Source organism: Eumetopias jubatus, unplaced genomic scaffold, assembly GCF_037043125.1.
Source record: "Eumetopias jubatus isolate StellerSeaLion01/CBP00866 unplaced genomic scaffold, mEumJub1_p1.0 scaffold_11, whole genome shotgun sequence".
Lineage (NCBI taxonomy): Eukaryota > Metazoa > Chordata > Mammalia > Carnivora > Otariidae > Eumetopias > Eumetopias jubatus.
Window position 1 is genome coordinate 71890032 of NW_028274817.1, and position 21174 is coordinate 71911205.

At 49.1% G+C, this 21174-nt stretch overlaps 1 protein-coding gene across 1 annotated transcript in view; it reads right to left on the reverse strand.

Annotated features, from left to right (window-relative positions):
* STARD8 (StAR related lipid transfer domain containing 8) overlaps positions 1–21174 on the reverse strand; it is an 81666-nt gene that overhangs the window by 38912 nt on the left and 21580 nt on the right. The window lies entirely within an intron of this gene.

Consider the following 21174-nt stretch of genomic DNA (forward strand, 5'->3'; position numbering starts at 1 on the left):
ATTCTCAGTTCAAGCAGACAGAACCATGCCCTGGCCACCCACCCTGTCTATTTCCCCTGAAGAATAGTCCGCAGAGGCCCCTGGGTGACATCAGAGAGGGCACAGGATGTGTGGTGACGCTTGAGGGCCACTCAACGAAGGGTCTGGGCTCTTGAAGCCCCTCTCAGTGTGCCCTTCTCCAAACATAGCTACCCCCTCCACACCCCTCCACACACCCCTCCACACACACACACACACACACACACACACATTCTCACTAAATAAAAATTCTGAGCTGATCTTCAGCCAGGGCCCTGGTTTCCCTATACATATGTATCAACCCATCAGTCAACATGGGCACCCAGGCACTGGGTGTGGGGCGGGGGGCTGGAGCAGAGAACAAGGCAGGTAGGCCCAACAGCCAGGGCCTCTGCCTGATGGAACTCCCATGCCAGTGGAAGAGTCAACAGTAGCCCCCAGATAGAGAAGACCCAACCCAGGCAGGTGTGCAGCCAGATCAGGTCCCAGAGGACAGGGAGACAGGGGACAGCAAGGCCCCCAGGTTTGGACACTTGATATCTCTGGATCAACGGACCCCCAGGAAACACCAGGGAAGTGACTCCTGGATCAGGGGCCAGGACACTGCAACTCTGGCTTCTACCCCCGTTTTACCACTGAGGAGCTGTGTGACCTGGCTGAGAGTCTTGCCCTCTCTGGGCCTCGGGGTCCACATATGTACAATCAGAGAGTCTGTTCTGAGGATTTCTGGGGGCCCTGTCCTTTAAGTGTGTTCGTGTTCTATGACAAACCCACGTTGAGAAACCCAACCCAGTTTGCTACGTCCTCCCTGCCATTCGGGCAGGAGCAAGGGAGAACTTACTGGGGAAAAGGAAGTGGCCCAGCCCGGAAATTTTTTTAAGCACTCCGAGAAATATATACTTTTTTCAAAGTACCGGGTAGTCTGGGAGACCCGCTAGAGTGGAAACAGGCCTTGGGATGGAGCTTTTAGGCAATTCAAAGTGACTAAAAACATGCTGCTAGGGTGGCTGGGCCATGTCAGGCAACTGGGGACCGAGTGAGGCAGTAAGGGTCTCCTGGAGCGACAGGGGCTGTGTGGAGCTACTGGCTAGGTAGTAAGACCCAAGGATACAGAGACAAAAAGAGGGATAGAAGGACAGATGGTGGGATGAAGTCAAAACATAAGCGGAGGGCCAGACATAGAGCGGGACAGGAAGACAGATGGGAGGGTGGAAGTGTGAGGCCAGAGGCAGGGACAAAGAAACTGCTGGAGCACTAGGGGGTAAGGGACATACTGTTTGTTAAACGCCTACTATGTGTTAACAACCAAAATGTCGCTCTTTTTTGAGTGGAGGATGAGGGCAGAGGGAGAGAGGCAGGGACGGACGAAGCCAGAGGGACAGCTGAGATGAAAGGATGCGGGCGCCTTGAGAAAGCCCACGAGCTGGCTAAGAATTAGAAGAAAGCAGGAGTGCGGGGATGGAAGGTCTGAAAAAAGGAGAGCGCCAGCCAGGGGTGGGATCAAAACGGAGAGAGGACTAGTAGATGAAAGCGGGACTGGAAGCAAAGATGCGGAGGCGAGGGGGGCTCAAGTTTTGCCTAGCCAGCCGGCAGCGCCGACGCTCCCAGCGACGTGCGAGCCTAAGCCCTGACCTCCCACCGGGGTCCGCCCAGCTCCATTCACCTGGCTTCCAGCGCGGCAGGTCCCACCGAGCGCCCTTCACACCCCGCGGCTTCCACGGCACCCACGTCCGGGGCTTTGGGAGCCGCAAGGCTGGCCCCCCACCCGGCGCTTCAGCCATGAGTCCACCGGCGACTCCCAAGCTGAGCGCTGGCGCCTCGGGTGGTCGTACCGGGCCTGAGCCGCTGGCGGGGATGGCGCCCAGGGAGGGAGGGGCTGAGGGAACGACGGCCCCGGTTGCCCCGCCCCCAGAAAAGTTCCACGCCCCCACCTTGAGCAGGAAGCCCCCCTTCTTTATCCTACGCTGGCCTCAAGTCATTTCTTTAGCTGGGCTCCTCTGCCTCGCCCCTCGCCAATGCACCTCCTCTACTGGGTTGCCGTGACCCTCCGGCCTTTTGCATACTGGCCCCCTGTATGAGGGGTGTCTCACCACCGATCCCACTCCTCTTTTGCTGTCCTATGCCAGTGCGAGATAGTGAGGGTCAGCCCCTCCACCTCCCGTCTCCCCCAGATCTCGTCGCCAGGTCAGCCCCTCCACGTCCGGTCTCCCCCAAACCTCGCCAACCACGTTACATGGCAGGAGCCCGTGTGCCACAGCCAGCTGGAGTGGGGAACAGCGGCTCCAGCCCACTTGGTGGACTGACTCACTCACTCCCTCAGCCTCCTCCACGCCCTGCTTCTTACCACCCTCCCAGCCCCATGTTCTGTCTGTCTGACCAGAGCAACAGGACCCTGGCTTCCAAAGAGGACGCCTTGAAGTCCTTCTAGCACCAAGAATATCCGGGACCTTAGGAGCAGAAGCGTTCCTTTCTTATAGACTCTCTTACATTAGAGAAGCAAAACTGAGGCCCAAGAATGCAAATGGCCTGGTGATCATCTCAGTGGGACAATTATCTCTGTTGCAGTGCTGTCGTGAGGCTCCATCGCAGCTCAGCATGGTGCCTGGCACAGCGTGCAGTCTCCATAAAGAAAGATTAACTTCTGGGGCACCTGGCTGGCTCATTCGTTGGGCATCTGCCTTCGGCTCCAGTAGTGGTCCCGGGGTCCTGGGATCGAGCCCCGCATCGGACTCCCTACTCGGCGGGAAGCCTGCTTCTCCCTCTCCCACTCCCCCTGCTTGTGTTCCCTCTCTCGCTGTGTCTCTGCCAAATAAATAAAACCTTAAAAAAAAAAAAGAAAGAAAGATTAACTTCTATTCGCAAAGATATCAGCACTGAGGATCTGCCACGAAGAAAGCCTGGACCAGGACGCTAAATTACATGACTTTCCCTGACCCCTAACCTCCACCCACGGCAAGCAAACTTGCATGCCCTGATTTGGGGATGGTGGGGAGTTCTGTCCGCCTTTGTTTACAGTGGAGGAAAGGCAGAAAGTTGTCAGCTTTCAGACCTGGGTACTTCCACTCCGCTTCTGGTGGTGGCCAGTAAGGAGGCAAGATTCTAATCGTGGCTCTGCATGAACTCAGCAAAGCCTGGGCAGTTTTCCCTCTTGTGCCTCCACTTCCTTGTCTGTAACATGAGGATAATAATCCCATGACTCAATCAGAATAATGGTAAAGGGATACACAGGTGAAGGTCACAGCCCCTCTCTCGACCATCCCCATACCTTGTGCCACTAGACTAGGGCCAAACAGCGCCATTTGTGAGGGACAGGCTAGGAGAAGGAAGAGGGGTTTGTGAATTCGTATGTGCTTATTTGCACAAGATTTGCACTCGCTTTTCATAGATGCCATGGGCAGAGCTGGAAAGGAATGAGAAAGAAACGTGTTGATCTCCGTGCCCGTCACCCTTTGCCCCAGGGCAGTGTTGGCACACAGTAGGCGCTCACAAAGTATTGCACGAACGTATGCTTCCCACGGGGAAGAGAACTTGCCCAAAGTCACTCAGTGAGTCTGTCTCACAGTCAAGACAGATCTCCTGTCTACCCCTACTAGGCCATGCTACTTGACGGAATTTCTTTTCCCCCATATGATCATCAATCAGTGGGGAGCTCATTCCTCTCCCCCGGAACCCTCTGGCCTATCAGCAACCCCCATTCCTGACGAGCTCAGCCAGGAGAGGCAGCCACGGGGAGGCCTCTGTGCCCAGCTTGGTACTAGCAAGCCTTTGACTTCTGAGTTTCTCGCAGCCCCTGCACTGCCTCTGCCCCCCAGGGGCAAGTTCCTCTCTGAGGAGCAGGAGGCCCCAGTCAGCTTCCTCCAAGCACAGGAGTTTCCCTTTTGCTCTCTGGTGGGGTGGGAGTGCGGGACACAGCCTCTCGGAGCAGTAGCCTTGAAGGAAGGGCGGCGGTGGCCATTTCCTACCCTGCTAAAGCATCTCCCTCCCTGGCTAGTCCCTCCCGTTTCCTGAGTTCTGCCACTTCAGCCCCAGCCAGAACAGTGGCATGAAAGGGGCTCCAAAGTTTGCCTTGAGTCGCAGAACCTTGGACCTGGAAAGGACCTCAGAGCTCATTTATTCCCACCTCCTCCCTACTACCGGGAATGCCCTCTGGTAGCAGAGAGGAGGGGGGCATGTGATCTAACCTCTTCCAGCTTTAATTGTCTCCTTCATAAGACGGGCGGGATGACACCTACCCGCCAGTGTTGTTGTGGGAGGGAATGTGAGAACAGATTTAGTAAAAGCTATTGTGCCCTGAGCACTAACTCTATGCCCTGCCTTGTTCCAGGTGCTTTTTGGGTATTCGTCTATTTAATTTTCACCGCAACCCTCTAAAGTAGGTTACTGTTATTATTGTCATCATCATCACCATCGCCCTCTTTGACCCTTTGTCATAAAGGTAACGCGACTTGCTAGGTTCACACAGCTAAGAAGTGACGCTGGCAGAATTTGAACCCTGAACCTCAGTTTTCACCAGTATCATGACGGGGATCATCCTTACCCCAGAGAATGAGCCCTCTTTAAATTCCATGAGCTCACATGTGTCTGTGCGGCTGGAACTTTTGTACCCAATGCCCCTGACGGCTAAGGGGGAAGAATGCGTAGAAACCCTGGGGGAGCTGAAGACACAACCGGAAGCTTTGGCTCCATGCAGAGGATGTCTTTGAAGTCCCCGCTCTTATCTTAAACACCTACTTGGATTTCCTGGTTAACTCTGGTGTACATCCATGTTGTTTTCTGAGAAAAACGGGGGCTTTTCTCCTTTAAGCCTTTGAGGAAAGTTGACACTCCAGGAAGACGGGCTACACTGGTCCTGTGCATCTGTGTGCTCCAGGCCACTGCCTTTTATCCCAGGGGTACCACACACCTGGCATATGGTGGGCCCTTAGTCACTGAGAAGAGCTAATGTTAATGAAGTGCTTTTGTATGAACCAACATTCCCCAACACTTTCCACATATGATTTTAATCATTGTGACAATTCTATGAGGAGGTAAAATGATTATCATTGCCTTTATTTTCTAGTGGGAAAACTGCAGCACAGAGAGGTTAAGCAACTAGCCCCAGGTCACACAGTTTGTGAGTGACCACTAGGCTTTAAACACCCCCAGCCTGAGTGTCAGCCTTGGCTTGTAACGGCTCTACGGACTGCCCCTCAGGCCACAACAGAGCCTCTCTTCCTTACCCGTCTCCACCACTTCCTACCAGGATGATTGAGTTGATTCTTGGCAGAAGCAGGACTTATTCCCATTAGAGGAGCAGCGCCTTGAGGGCGGATACATAGTGTCTCCCCCACCGACCCACCCTTTCCCAGATGACGCTGAGCCAGGCTCTGGGCTGTGCAGACGGCTTGTCCTCCATTCGTGTGTGGCAACTGACTGGTCTCTGACCTGTGGCAGTCTCTTGGACCTAGCACCTACTGGGCTGGTAGACAGAGCACTAGCATTTCACACAGGAATCCTCTGCCACTCTCCTTGGCAAAGATCCAGCTTCGGAAATGGCTGCCCATCATCCACAGGGGACAAGTCCATGCCTCTAACATTGACATTCAACGCGCTGCAAATCGGCTGGCACTCCCAGAACACCCTAGACCTCATTAACCCTCCAGATGTGTTACATGGGATCTTCTCTCTCGCAAAAATGCTCATTCTTATTTCTTTTGACTTTTTGTTTTTCCAAACACTTATATGGTGCTTTCTGTGTGCCTGGCACTGTTCTCAGCTGTTTGCATATTTTAACTCAAGGACTCCTTACAGAAACACTGCAGGTATTGTTACTCTCCCATTCTATAAGTGAGAGAACTGAGGTACAAAGAGGCTAAGTTATTTGCCCTATCTCCTGCACCTGGCAAAGTCCTGCATATTCCTGCAGCCCTTCTTATGAATACCATAAGCCATTCCCTATCTGGGCGTTCCCACAGCTCAGTTGTATCGGCACTCATTCTATGTTGAGTTTAGTTATCTCTGTGTCTTCCTGCCCAATAAGAGTGTGAATTCTCTGAGGGCCAGGACTGTGTTTTATTACTTATGGCCTATCTGTTGCTCGGGAAGGAGTCTGGCATTGAGTTGGCACTTAGGAGATATTGGCTAAAGGACTGATGACAGTTGAGAGAATGAATGAGTGACTGGCCCCAAAGCAGCCTTGACCAAACCAAATGGTGGCTGAGAAATTTGGGGTTTTCTTTCCCCAATGTTATTGGGATAGAGGAACGTAAAGATGACCAAGCATGAAATGCGACCACAGGTAGGGAGAGGGGAAGAGAGAGAACCCCCCCGCCCCGCCCCGACCACCACTGTCCTGCCATTTGTGTGGCTGGACCGCACCTGGCACACAAGGCCATTTGGGTTGACAGGGCATCTAGTAAGCCACAGAAGCTGGCAGCTCTGGGGTCTGCTCTGAAGACCTGAGCTCACTGGATTCTGCGTTTCTCCCTCAGAGACCCCAGGACTGCCTCTGCAATTCAGAGGTTCATATGGAAAAGAGCAAAGGGCTGAACTGTCACCCCAAGGGGTTGGAGTTTGCTGCTTTTGGTCTCAAATGCTATGCTTCAGTGAACTTTGTCTGTCTCTTGCTGGCCAAATGCACTTTGTAGGAAAACAGAGGGGGGTCTGGCCCAACTCTGGCCTCAAGTCCTGCTTCCACCATGCAGTAGCTGTGTTACCTTTGGCAAGTTACCGAACCTAGAAAAATGGAAATAACTTTTTCTGCCCTGCAAACAGAACTTGAGATACTGGATCTGAGAGCCTTTGTAAGGGGAAAATGACCAGATGCAGAGAAAATGGCAGCAGGAGGGCTACTTCTAGCAGCGTTCCGCAGCTTTCCAGTTGAAGGCAGCTAGGTGAGGGACCTGAGCCTCAGCCTCTCCCCTCTCTCACCCTGCCTGAGTATGACTCCGGTACAATCATCAGCCTTTTCTGGGCCTTTGTAAAATGGGAAGGATAATTCCTAGGCCCTTGCAGCCAAGTTGTAGCAGGGTTGCTGGATGGGAAGCAACATGGTATCCATGTATGGATTTTATCAGCTCCAGATAAAGGGATCCCTGAGCACTGCACTGCAACTCTCAAAGCACCCTTGGGTTTGAACACCAGCTTTTTTTTTTTTTTTTAAGATTTTATTTATTTGAGAGAGAGAGAGAGAGAGAGAGAGAGCATGCATGAGTGGGGGGGGGGAGCACAGGGAGAGGGAGAAGCAGGCTCCCAGCTGAGCAGGGAGCCCAACGAGGGGTTCGATCCCAGGACCCCGGGATCACCACCTGAGCCGAAGGCAGATGCTTAACGACTGAGCCACCCAGGCGCCCCTGAACGCCAGCCTTAACACTTACTTGAGGACATGTCATATCACCTCTCTGGGCCTCCGTTTCCTCACTTGTTCAGTGGAGACAATAACACCTACCTCCCTCAAATGTTATGTGGATCAAAAGTGAAAGTGTCAGTGAGATGCCTTTATCAGTGACAGGATGGCCCCTTAGCCCTTCACCCTGCTTCATGTCTTTCTTCCTGCCCTTGAATCATGTAGGCTGCAGAGTTGGGAACTTCACTGATTCTTTCTGCCTTTGTCTGGGTCCAGCCCCAGCCACCCCCCACCCCCGTCCCCAGCCTTAGTCCCTACTCCTTTGCCCTGGTCAAAACTCGCAGAGTCCCTTCCTCCTCTTCCCATCATCTGGCGGGGTGCACCAACAACCCCACAGTAACGCATACCTTGCACTATGGCTCAGGGGTTCAGGGCTCTGTCCATTTGAGCAACTGGCCTTTTGCCATAAGCAAAAGCTGCTTTTATGCCAGAGGAGTGGTTTGCAAGTCAGGGATCATTATTCTGCCTCCTGCATCCCCACCCTCTTGTGACTGGTCCAAAGGGCCAGCAAACCATGGCAGGGGGCAGGCTTTTTTGCATCCATCACCTGGTATGTTCCCCTGGGATTCTAGAGCAGCACATGAGAGAGCACCCAAGTGGTGGGGGGCTTCCACAGAAGACCAGCCTGGAGCTGGTGGGCCCTCAGAGCACATCTGCTCCACTCCTTCATGGTCCAGATGAAGATCTTGAGGCCACCCAGGGAGGGGCAAGCAACTCAGGGCCCCGCACCCTGGCTTTGCCCTCCAGTATTTGCCTCTGGAAGATTCAGTCTTCTAGAGCTCTCATGGGGCCTGAGTTGCTCAACTGATTAGGTCAGAAGAAGGGATTCCAGAGAAGTCCCAAGGTTCTCTGGGAGGAACTTCTCCTGTAATTTCTCCTCCATGGGGTGTCCTCGGGTAACCCATGCTGAAGTCTGGAAATAGAAGTTGGCAGCACAAAGGTTCTCAGATTAAAAAGCAGCACACCTGGAACAGATAGGGGCATCCATGTGCACAGCTGTAAAAGGGGCGGAGCATCGGGCCACTCCCCCACACTTTCCTGACAACAATGGGTTGGAAGCCAGGCTACCTTCCCAGAAGCCTGGAGACGAAGGAGCCTTATAAAAATGCCCAGCTAAGGCCAAGAGTCCAGCCAGAAGGGCAGAATTTAGCCCCAGGTCAGATGCACCCCACGGACTAGAGAGTTCGGGGACAGGGGGCTACATCCCTTGTCCAAACAGAACCCCAGACCCTGTGCAGTGAGAGGCCCCATGACGGTAGGGCACTGTCGTATTGTCTTGAAGTCTAGGGTGGCTCCAGTAGGATATGAGGGTTCACAGGGTCTGCTCACACCCAGGACTCAGGGGCAGGGCCTCTGGCTCAACCTCCCCTTTCCGCCTGCTCACCTTCCTTCCCTAGCTGTTCTCTGCCCAAGCCTAGCGTGTTCTGTGTTCTGGCTTAACCAAGGAGGCTTTTCTCCTCGCCTAAGTTATTGCCCTCCATGCCCCGTGGTGCCACCTGTGCCCCCCTCTAGCTGTGCAACCTTGGGCACATGACTCGCCCTTTCGGGGTTCATGATACCTTCATCTGAGCATGAAAAGGTGGGACGGACTACATCAGCGGGCTTGCAGATTGCTCCTCACAGTGACCAGAGAAGGCCTGCCTTGGGGAGGTTGGGGGAGGAGAGAACACGGGAAGGCTGAGGCAAGAGGCTCTAGGCCCCCACCCCTACTCAACTTTGCTCCAGTCAGAGCCGTAATGCTTTTTATCTGTTCTACATAGCGGAGTTCTACATAGAATTCAGTCCAGGCCGGGGCAAGGAGCCTGCATCTAAGGCAAATTTAAAGGCCAATGGACTCGATGTGTTCCTCTTGCTCCTGGGCCTCAGTTACCTTCTGAGTGATCATTATACACCACGATACAAGTAGAACATTTAGAGCAGTGCCCAGCACATAATGATGATGTCAACTGTAGCCACCATTTGTGGAAAGTTATGTGCCAAGAATTGTGCCAAGGCTGTACCTGGGTCAACTCACCTGATCCTTACAGATCTTCTCAAGAAGGTATTATTATTGGGGCACCTGGGTGGCTCAGATGGTTAAGCGTCTGCCTTTGGCTCAGGTCATGATCCCAGGGCCTGGGATCGAGCTCCACATCGGGCTCCCGGCTCAGCGAGGAGCCTGCTTCTCCCTCTGCCTCTCTCCCTGCTCATGCTTTCTCTCTTTGTATCTCTGTGTCTCAAATGAATAAATAAAATCTTAAAAAAAGAAGGTATTATTATTATCCTCACTTTACAGATAAGCACACTGAGGCACAGAGATGTTAAGCAACTTGTTCCTTTGGTTATTATTTTCATTGGCAAATGACATTACCCCTCGTCTGGAAAAGGGGCTGAGTTCACCTCACAATGTGACTGTGTGCCTAAAATCGGATCGTGGCGGCAGAGTGAGTGCATTCCCACTCTGACGACCAGTCCGGGCTGTACGGATGGTGGTGCCCTCGCGTGCCAAATCTGAAGCCAAATCTACAGTCTGGGGCCACTTCTGCAAACAGTGCCGTGGTAAACTGCTGCATCTGCTAAGAAAGTAAGGACTGGCTTGCACGCTCAGAGTCTAAAAGAAACTGAGCAGCCGAGCTGGTGGGAACTTAGAAGGTGGCTAGATGGGCCTGCGTGCAACAAAACACTACTGACTTGCTACATTCAGCCCTTACTGAGCCTACTACTCCCAATATTCTCCATCTGCCTGGGTTAGCCTTCCTTCTTCTCCTTCTTTTTCCCCTTTTCTGCCCCCCTCTATTTTTCTCTTCCTCTCTCCTCCCTCCCCTTGCTCAGCAATACTCCTCGGAACTTGCTAAACCACAACCCTCATGTTTCTTATATCTCCACTTTCCAGGGGAATTTGGCAGATGGCCCCAACTGCTTCTCCTGATTGATGCCCCCTCTCTGCCCACATTCATCTCTTTTTGGGCCCCACCCACTCTCTCCAGGCCACTTCCCTTAACTTGAGGGCCCTCAGCCCAGCGGCTTGCCTTTTCCCTCAGTAACTTGGCTGTCAGAGCCACTAGCTTCCTGGGAAAATCCCTTCCCTTTTCTGGGTCTCAGTTTCCCCAGCTGGTACAGGTTAGCTCTCGTTTCCATTTACAGCTAGCCCATTTAAAAAATTGAATCTTCTTAGCCACCTCTCCCTCTCTCTCTCCCGTATTTGTATCTATATGTACACCCACAGCACACACATGGGGAACACCAAAAGCATTAGCTGGGCCAGAATCTGAGGAACTGAGACCTGAGGGAGGTAGAGGCTGAAATAGCAGTTGCAGGATTTTCAAAGCCGAGCATCATTTTGAAAGCCAAGTAACTTTAGAAAATAACGGTCCTCTCAGCTGGGTTTGTCTCCAAAGGAAGGTCAAGAACTATGTGCCCAGAAGCAGGACAGGAACAAAGCACCAACCCCTCTAGGTATAGCACACCCTCTGGGATTGAGTTCCGTATCTCCTATCATTCGCCACCTGCCTGTTCTAGACAGGTCATCTGGGCTAAGGGCAATGGAAACTCGGCCCCAGAGGGACCAAGGGTTCTGTTCTCAAGGTGCTTACATTCAAGCTGCAGACACAAGCATGGAGAGAAATAGAACACCCCTTAGAGTTTCCAAAAATGCTTGTATGTCTTTTGTCTCATTTGGTCTCTACAACAGTCCTGTGAGATAGCAGGAGAGGAATTGTTATCCCATTTTACAGAGCAGAGGACTGCGAATCAAAGAAGAGACCGAATTCGCCCAAGCTGATCTGACCAGCAAATGGAGAGCTGAGGCACAAACCCAAGTGTTTAGTCTCCAGAGCCAGCACTCTGTCCAAAGCATCATGCTTTGGCCTTTTCAATAGCTTTGACAGTAGGAGCTTTCCGGGAAGCTGCGAGGAAACCTCCAGACAGTGGTTGGTTATGGAAATTAGGAATGAGGGATTATAGGACTTTGGTTCTCCATTTTATATCCAGATGTACAGGTTGAAATTTTTCCTTGGAGAACATATTTTATTTCCAATCTACATGTGAAAGGAAATAGCTCCAACAGGAGGCAGAGTATGATCCATGCTAGAAGACAGACACACAGTATGCTGGGGATTTGAAGGTAGAGGCAACAGTATTTGAAATGAGCTTTGAAGAATGGCAAAGGTCTAAACAGGCTGAGATGGGGGTGGGGAGTCCCAGAATCCCAGAGACTGCAGTGGTCAGCTTTCCAGCTCAACAGCTGTTGCTGACTTCTGAGACAACGCGCCAGCCTAGAAGGAATTCTTCCTGAACAATTAGGTGCATATAGTGGACAGCATTTCCTGTTTTCTTCCCTTTCCTCATTTTATATTGTGAGTTACCTGGGTCAGAGCCCAGGGCTTGGGAAACACCTGCTTCATCCACTCACCCCTCACCTGGACTGTGATCCCAGACTGCCAGTCCAGCCAGACACAGGCACAAGGACCAGCAGATTGAGAAATGGAAGGGGGTTCCAGCAAGGCCTCCCCACACCGCTTTCCACTGTCTTTTGTTTTTGTTTGTTCGTTTTTGGGGGGTTTGTTTGTTTGTTTTTGTTTTTTTTTACTGGGGTCCAGTATCAAACTATCAGGTGATCAGATTGATCACTTTTTTTTTTTTTTTGGTAAATCAAGGTCAAATACCTTTTCATTTAAGGGTCTCATAACCATAGTGTGTAGGAGATCAAGGGCCTTAGAGCCCCACCCTCTCCAATCTCCTTATTTTAATGGTGAAGAAGTCCAGGCCCAGAAGGAGAAGATACCTGCCCAAGGTCACAGAGTTTGTTAGCAGTCAAATCATCATGCTTGGTTATACTTTAGCTCCTACTGACAAATGACCCTTGCTGTGCGCTGGGCCACCGAGGAGCTCATCGGCAGACATGAGAAAGCAAGCCCATCTGGCCTTTGGAGACCTGAGGTGTATCAGGCACATCTGATCCTTCCATCACTCCAGGGGAAGAAGCTGCCCTCTGGCCTGCACACTGCTTCCCTGAAGTGGGGGTGGGGCTCTACAGCCATGATTCAACATCAGCCTTCCCCATCCCAGAGGCCCAGGGGCTCATTCCTGAGGCCTCAGCTCCTGCCTTCTTAATCTCAAATCAGGCTTCTGGGCTGCAGAAAACATCTCTCCCATCCCTCACCCTCCTGCCTGGGCTAGTCATGGCGGTCATTTTATAATCTTAATAACTATGTTTTGCCTATTGCCTGGGAGCTTATAGAGCACTCTTATACCCACTACCACACTAAGTTCCCACAACAACCCAGGAGATGGGTATTTTGATCTTCATTTTAAAACTGAGGCTCAGAGAGGTAATCACATAGCTAATAAGTGACAGAGTCAGAATTCAACACGGAGCTGTCTGAATTCTCCAGAAACTGAGTTCTTTCCACCACTTTAAGGCTACCTTTTTTTGCTTGTTCCTTGACGAGGACGAATGGGCAGATGGGTGGATGGAAAGATGAAACAAACAGTTCTTGAGCACACCCTGTCTGTGGTTTGCTCTGTATTGGGCATGAAGATACAGAGAGCAATGAGACGAAGTTTCTACCCTCAGGAAGCCCACCATTTCAGTGCATGCTTCTCAAACTTTTGCACCAAAGTACCAGATGGTTGAACAGAATGAACTCATTTCCCACACAGCCCCAAGGAGCTGCAGAAGCCCATGTAGTCAGCCACAAGTGTGAAATTTCTTTGAGGTCTCCACTTTTATCTCACAAATTCATGTGAATTTTGCATGCTATTCCATAACATAATCTGCGCTTGTTTTAATATAAAAATAATGCTCCCCCCACCTGGATCTTTTAAGGAGAATGAGCCATTCCAATCAGATGCTCTTGGAAGCATCTTCCAGGAAGAGGCTCTGCTTACCCCTGGCCCAAAGGGACACATAGTTCCCTTTGAGAAGGAAGAGACAATGGTACATTTTTGTGTTTTGAAGGAACTGTTACTCTGCAAAACTAAGATTTTTGGTAAAGATGCTGTGTGTGTGTATGTGTGCACACGTACATGCATGTAACACATGATCATGTGCCTATAGACGTTCCAGAGGTGACCAGAACTGTTTCTTTGTGGGACCATGTTCCTTTGGCACCCAGATGATCCACACTTTTACCCTGCCAACTACCTGAGAACTAATCAGGTTCCTCAATGCAAAAACCAGAACTGGAAAGGACCTAAGGGGTTCTGGGAGGTTTTTCATTTTTCTTTTTCTTTTTTTTTAATATTTTATTTATTTATTTATTTATTTGAGAGAGAGAGAGAGAGAGAGAGAGAGTAAAGAGAGCACAAGATGGGGGAAGGTCAGAGGGAGAAGCAGACTCCCCGCTGAACAGGGAGCCCAATGCGGGACTCGATCCCGGGACTCCAGGATCATGACCTGAGCCGAAGGCAGTCGCTTAACCAACTGAGCCACCCAGGCGCCCTTTTTTTTCTTTTTAATTTTATTTTTTTATGTTCAATTAATTAACATATAATGTATTCTTAGTTTCAGAAGTAGAGGTCAGTGATTCATCAGTCTTATATAACACCCAGTGCTCATTACATCACATGCCCTCCTTAATGCCCATCACCCAATTACCCCATCCCCTCCCCTCCAGCAACCCTCATTTTGTTTCCTATGGTTAAGAGTCTCTTATGGTTTGTCTCCCTCTCTGATTTTGTCTTGTTTTAATATATACAATGGAATATTATTATTCAGCCATCAGAAAATGAACTCTTGCCATTTGCACCAACATGGATGGAACTAGAGAGTATTATGCTAAGTAAAATAAGTCAGTCAGAGAAAGACAATTATCAGATGATTTCACTCATATGTGGAATTTAAGAATCAAAACAGAGAAGCATAGAGGAAGGGTGGAAGGTTGTTTTTTTTTTATAAAAGACCTTTTGCATTGACTCTTTTGGTAATTGTGGTTGGGAAACCACATCCCAACGACAGAGAGCTGAGAGAGGAGAAAGCCAGGCAAACTTACAGCAGCTCATGTGGGGCAATGAAGTAGTTATCCTGAGAGATATTTGGGGACTGGCAAAGTGCTTCCCTCCTTTCGCGGGCTTTAAGACAAGAGGCATTTACTTTGTGAAGCCTGAATGCTGTTCTGCTGTTTGTGGGTTCTGTAATTAATTTACGTCTGCTTTTTCTTGGTTTTAAAGGAAGGTTCTGAGTGACAGCCTACTTTGATGATACTCAGATAAACAAGAAAGGAGGCTTGGACCTTCTTCTGGGCCATAGGTTAAAGGGAGCAGGGGATCTCTGGGGGCCAGATGTGGTGATAACAGCAGTAAGATCAAAGTACGACATCTCCAAGTGGTGGATAGGGGAGAAGGGTTGGAGATTCTGAAACAGCTGCCCCTCCCCTCTGTAAGAGTCTCCTTTGGCCTTTTTCTCTTTCCAAACCTTGAAGGGCTTTGTGTTTTGTTTTTAATAAGGAGGCCGTTCCCTTCTCTTGTGGAATGTATTCTCTGAAATATCCTGTTCCAGGGGCACATGGACACAGAGTTGGAAGCCTCTGTTCTCAGGAGCCCCACTTCCTATGTTTTCATTTTTCTTCTCAAAATGTAAACCAAACCAGCTCTTCCTGTTTCTGGGTTTGGGATGTGGAAGGTCACACAGCAGGGACCCTCTAGCAAACAGGTCAGTAGGGGCCTCTGAAAGCTGCCCCTTGGCTGCCCTGCCATGGGAGGAGCACTGTTTGAATGGAATTTAGTCCTATGGAAAGAGGAGGAGGAGGAGGAGAACAGCATCCAGGCTGTGGTGAGGGAACAGTTCTGTTTTTGATGCCAGTTTGCTTTCCTTTGCCTTTGCCCTTACCCCAAGCCAATGAAAGCCTGGGTACCATAAAGCTTTCACCAGCTGAGCTGCTGATCTTCAGCCACTGGTTACTGTCAATCAAGAGTAAGTTTAGGGAATAGTCATCAGGACTGTGAGGAATCATTTTAGAGTTGGAGCAATCTACCCTGGGGAAAGACAGATTCAGGGGAAGACGTTATAGATGAGTCAGAACTTGGCTTCTAGTCTCAGTTTTACCACTGATGAGCTGCCTGCTGTTGTGCAGATCATCTGCCTTCTCTGGGCTTTGAGCTCCTCAACTACAATGAAGGCATTGGACTGTATGAACTACAAAGTCACTTCCGTCTATGACTTTGGGAAATTCTAAATGCCAGTAGATAGGTCATAGGGAAGAAGGAACAACTTCCATGAGACTCCAAGGGGTGAAAATGAGACAGCTGGGTGAAAGTTGTAAGGCAGATTCTGGTTCTATATAAATAAGAACTTTCGACTGAGTACAGAATGTAAAGGGATATTTGACCATACCTGGAGAGTTTGGTCCAAGCCCAAGTGGATACATAGCAGGCATGGTATAAAAGGGAGGCCGTTAGCTGTTAAGCACTGGACTAGAGCAGTGGTCTCCAACATCTACTTTTATGTGGTCAACTCCAGTCTCCAAATGAAATCTTCATGAAATCTCCAAAAGGTAAAATAGATTTGGTTGAATGAAGCACCCCTCAATTCTGTCCTCCTTTCACATACCCCAGTGAATCTCTGGGAACTCTAGAGTTCCTCAGTATTTGGTTTGAAAACCACTGGTTAGTAAGGTCCTTAAGTGCCCTTCCTGCCTTGAGATGTAAGGTAACCTCAAAGTTTCCAGGGTTTGGTGGAAATGTGTTTTACATGGATCTGCACCATTAGCTGGAACTACAGGAACTTCAAGACCCCATCTCAAGACAATTTGTCATCTGGAGACAGTGGAGTCTGTGTGTCAATTTAGATTAGCAAGTGCAGAGCTGAAATGATAGAGAAGAAAGTCTGCTGAAAGGAAGAAGTCACTAGCCTGATTACCAGCAGTTCTTTTGCTATGCCATCAAAAATAAAAGACAGTCTTTGCCAGATTCATTGTTTATTTGAGGCCCTGTGTTTAGTCCTGGGACTACAGGAGTCAGTCAGATATAGCTCTCGTACACACATGGTCTGTGGGAGATACAGGAAAGAAAGGAGGTAAATGAGGAACAATATGTTCTGTTATAATAGAGATGTGGAACTGATGGAAAGGGAATCTAGAGGATGGCTTAACAGGCCAAGTGGAGGGGGGTTGTTGGTAAAGACACCCACAGTGAAGAGTCCAATATGAGAGTTCATTATATGTAGAGGAAATAGGGAGTTGTCCCATGGAGCTCAGAAATGTGAGGATGTGGCGGTAGATGAAAGAAAGATAGGTTGTTTAAGTTGTGAAAGACCTTGAATGCCAATGCAAAGAATTTGGACTTTGACCAAAGGTAAGGAACAATCAAAGGTTTTTGAGCATGACCAAATTGTTCTCTTAAAGAGTGAACTCTGGGGGCGCCTGGGTGGCTCAGTCGTTAAGGGTCTGCCTTCGGCTCAGGTCATGATCCCAGGGTCCTGGGATCAAGCCCCACATCAGGCTCCCTCTTCCACGGGGAGCCTGCTTCTCCCTCTCCCACACCCCCCCCCCCGCTTGTGTTCCCTCTCTCGCTATGTCTCTGTCAAATAAATAAATAAAATTTTTAAAATAAATAAATAAATAAAATAAAATAAAATAAAAAGTGAACTCTGGCAGCAGTATGGGAAATGGACTGGAAGGAAAAGCATGGTGACAGGGACACCAGTTAAGAAGCCATAGCAACCATCCTTGCCAGAGCTGCTAAGGTCTGAGATGGAAGGCTATCCTAGTGTGGATGGAAAAGAAGAGGCAGAAGTAGGAAACATTACAAAGAAGTTTCTTGGCCATGATTTGGCAAGTGGATGACAGCAAATGAGAGAGACGGAGGAGTCCAGATGATTCCCAGGATTCTTGCTTGACTGGGGGGATGACGGTGCATTAACCAAGAAAGAGAGTCCTGTAGAAGGAGAAGGTTTCCAGGAATATGATGATGAATAATGATGTTTAGTGTTGACTTTGAAGGATTTATGGGTTGTTCTGGTAGAAGTGTCCAATAACACTTTCCAGATCTTTTCCAGACCTGTCATTCCTCCTGCAGTTCTCATTCCCTTCCTAGCCCCCGGGTAGTTATCCCATGCCATCCAGGCCTTGCTCTGATTCTGGATTGGTCCAAGCTATGAAAATGCCCCACTAGGCTGTGCCTCAGGACATTTGCCTTACCTGCATCTGTAAACCTGGGCCTGACTTTCTGTTTTGCACTCCTGAAAACAGGCGTTGGGAACCTGGACTTCCCAGCCCCTTTTGACCCAAAAGGAAGCGGTTACACTCCTCCACAGGTCTGGAAATCCTTCTCCAATCCCAAAGAACATCTTGAAATTGCCCTTTCCACTGACCCTATCTCCACCTCTCCCTCCTTTCACTCTGACTCTGGCAGGGGTGGAGGATCAAGGATGACACAGAATCAGAGTACCAAGGACTTTGGGACCTTCTATTTCAACATTTTTATTTTCCAGACAAGAAAATTGAGGCCCAGGGAAAGGAAACAACTAAGTCGAAGTCACAGAAGGAGTTAATGTCAGACCTGGGACCAGATCTTAGAATTCTCAACTCACAGTCCAGTATTTTTGCATTGGCTGAATTCATTATAGATCATGGTTGAAAGATTTCCTGTCTCAAGTGATAATCAATTCCAGATGCCCCCTAACTAAGTAGATCTTTATACTATTCCAAGTTGCTGGATAAACTATTTGTCAAATGCTAGATAAGTTATACCTTGCAAATATTTTTCAAGAAATAGCAAATGTTAAATGGCCAAATCTGTCAAGAATTAGTTACAAGAATGATTTGGTCATTTTCAAAAGAAAGAAAGTTAATTGAATTATTATTACTGATTTTCTTTGGCTCAGTATTTCAGTCTCCTGCCCTCCTGAGCCTTGGAAGTGATACCCAACAGCAGCTTAAATAAATGCACTTAAATTAATGTATTTGTTTCTATTTTTTCCCCTTTAAACTGGTCTCCCTGCCCCCTCAGAGCTGAAGGGAGGGGTCTGGGGCAGCTGATACACAGAGTCTGGTGCTAAGGCCAAGCTTGCAGCCAGGCCAGAGCCAGTTGGGTTGGGGAACCAGGCTCTTGTTACAAGCCAGCTATTACCCCCCACGTCACCTCAGCTACTTCTGCAGGAGCCTGGAGAGAGGCCCTGAATGGCTTCAGGCAACAAAAGGAGCTTTGTGCACTGGGGGCAAGGGGCCTCAGGGAGGATTTGGTACAGAGGTAGCAGGAGGTCAGCTCAGCAACCTCCCACCTCTGCAAGCTGCTGGGAGCCAACGGGTTAAGCAGAAGTGTGAGGTCTACAAGTGAAGGAGTCATTGCATTTCAGAGCAGCAAGATACCTTTGAGGCCATTTGACCAAATTATTCATTTTATAGTTGGGGACGCTAAGGCCCAGAGAGGGAATGAGACAGGCCCCAGGTCACACAGCTGGCAAATGGCAGAGCCAAAACTGGAACCTAGAGCTTCTGGTTCCCTAGTCAAGTGTTCTCACTTCAGTATCTGTGAGGCCATTCAGAATTGTGGATTTTGTTTAGAAGGAGGGAGCTCCGTTTAGGCTCCAGAACCTACTTCCATCTCAGGAGCAATTCGTGCTTGCATAACATGATATGAGGACTTGGAAGGAGGATGTAGTATTTCAGGGAGCCCAAGAGCACTTAGTGAGTCTTAGGGTGGGCCCTGAAGGCCTGAACCTCCTTCTGACCTGCTGGTTTGTGTTACTGCTACCTCTGTGTTTCCCAGTGTTTGTATATATGCACAGGATGAGTTGGAGTGATACACTGACATTTTGAATCATGAGAGATATATATTGAATTCAGTATTTATTAGGAAAGATGTAACTAGTAGCACAAACACTAATTTCATAGATATTATGGCTTCGAGTAAGGTTATTGTTTAAAATCGGATTGATGCGAAGAAAAAAAAAATAAGTACGAACTGGCACGGGGTGAAGTGATGGCAAAAACTGTGAAGTTGACTCACAAATATGTAAAATCTGGGAAACACTGTGCTGGTGGATTCTTGGACCATTATAGCACAGCTGTCAGAGGTCCTTCAGCCCATCCTCTTGGGCCTGGGCAGCACTACATATGTTGAAGCAAGTTGGACATTCCTAATGTTCTCCTGTGAAGACAGTGCCAAAGGTGTCCTCTGTCAGTGAGACCACCAGGACAAAAGCAGTAGCATGTCAGAGAACCCTTCCCCTGACTGATCTTAATATGAAGAAGATGACATATGTAAATCATATTCAATTGTCAGCTTTGAATCAATTTCTTGGCTTTTTTTTCTCTACAGTGTCCCTGGTTGGTCCTCTCCTCCATCATATCTGTTCAACTCTGGTGGAAATTGTCAGAATGGCATATGAGAACACAACAGTTTTAATGTGCAGATGGAACATTGAGGGTCAGAGAGGGGAAGGTTCTTAAGATAATTCAGCCGTGAGTGGAACGGTCAAGACTGGATCCCAGGCCTCCCGACATCCAAATTCGTGCTTCTTCCACCTCTGCCCCACATTTCCCGCTCCACAATTCCTTCTCCATTGCCTTTCCCACATATTCCCCTCAGCAGGACGCCCCCCCACTCCAGATCAGGCAGCCACCTCCACTGACGTCCTGTCTAGCAAACTCACTTTAGTCCTTTAAACTCATCAAGGGCCCGAGAAGCTGGTAACATTGGTCACCTCCAAGAGGATTGCTGGGTGGTTGAGAGACAGAGGTGGGAAGAATTTTTATTTTCATATCTCTTGAAGTTTGAGACATGTGAAGGTATTACATATTCCAAAAATAACTGACTAAAAAACCAAAGAGTTCTGCCCTTCCCTGAGCTAGATCTCAGAAATAATATTTGTTCAGCATTTTGACATCCTAATGCACTATCTTGTATGATGCATACTAGAGCTCCATGCAGTAAGTTCCATTTTATAGGTGTGGACACTGGTCCAGAGAAAGGGAGCTCCTTATTTGGGCTCATACAGTGAACTGGTAATGAAATTTGTACTAAAATCTAGGTCCTTTGATTCCCAGTGCCTTGTTGCTTCGGTTGCCACATCCACATAAAGTCATAATTTGTGCCAGATGGTCCTTGGATTGGCCTGAGACAAAGTGTTCACGTTTGCCCTTAAATAGACATTTTCAAACTTTAACCTAAAGAAGTAGGACAAAAACTAGTCCCAGCTCAGCTTTGTCCGTGGCAACTTCTTCTGCCTGGGCCCACCCCCTAAAGGACACTCTCTTTCCTCAGGAAGCCACAGACCTCTCAGCCACCTGGGGCCCACCCTTCCAGGATTCAGCCCTGTTGACTGAGCTTGGCACAGACACTCTAACGAGGCAACTTGGCAACTGCAAGTAACATTCATCTGAGGGGGTCACTATTTCAGGGTCTGAAGGGTTTCTTTTTAGCCTCTGCAGCTGGTGTCTCTGAAATGGAGAAGTTTGTTCTTCTCCCAGGATGGGTAGCCCACAGATATTGTGTCCCCAAAAGTCGCCTTTGCAAAGCAGGAACTGTGCTCAGCAAGAAGTGCTGGAATGGTGAAGGGGGAGGAGGTGGGGAGTGGAAGAGCAGATGTATGCTGTATGCTGATCAACGCAGTGTTCCTACTTCAAAATAGGTCCCCTCTCATCTGCTGTCATGGCAGTGCAAATAAACACCTTGCCCTGACAACTCTTCTTTTTTTCTAGCAGCCACCACCCAAGAACTCAAGATCCTAAGGTGGGAAAGTACTTAGGAGGTCACCAGATACCCTCTCTGCCTTCAGGTAAAACTGTGCCCAAACTGGCTCCAACTACTGGGGGAAGTCTTCAGGAGCAAGAGATCAGGTCATCTCTTCCAAT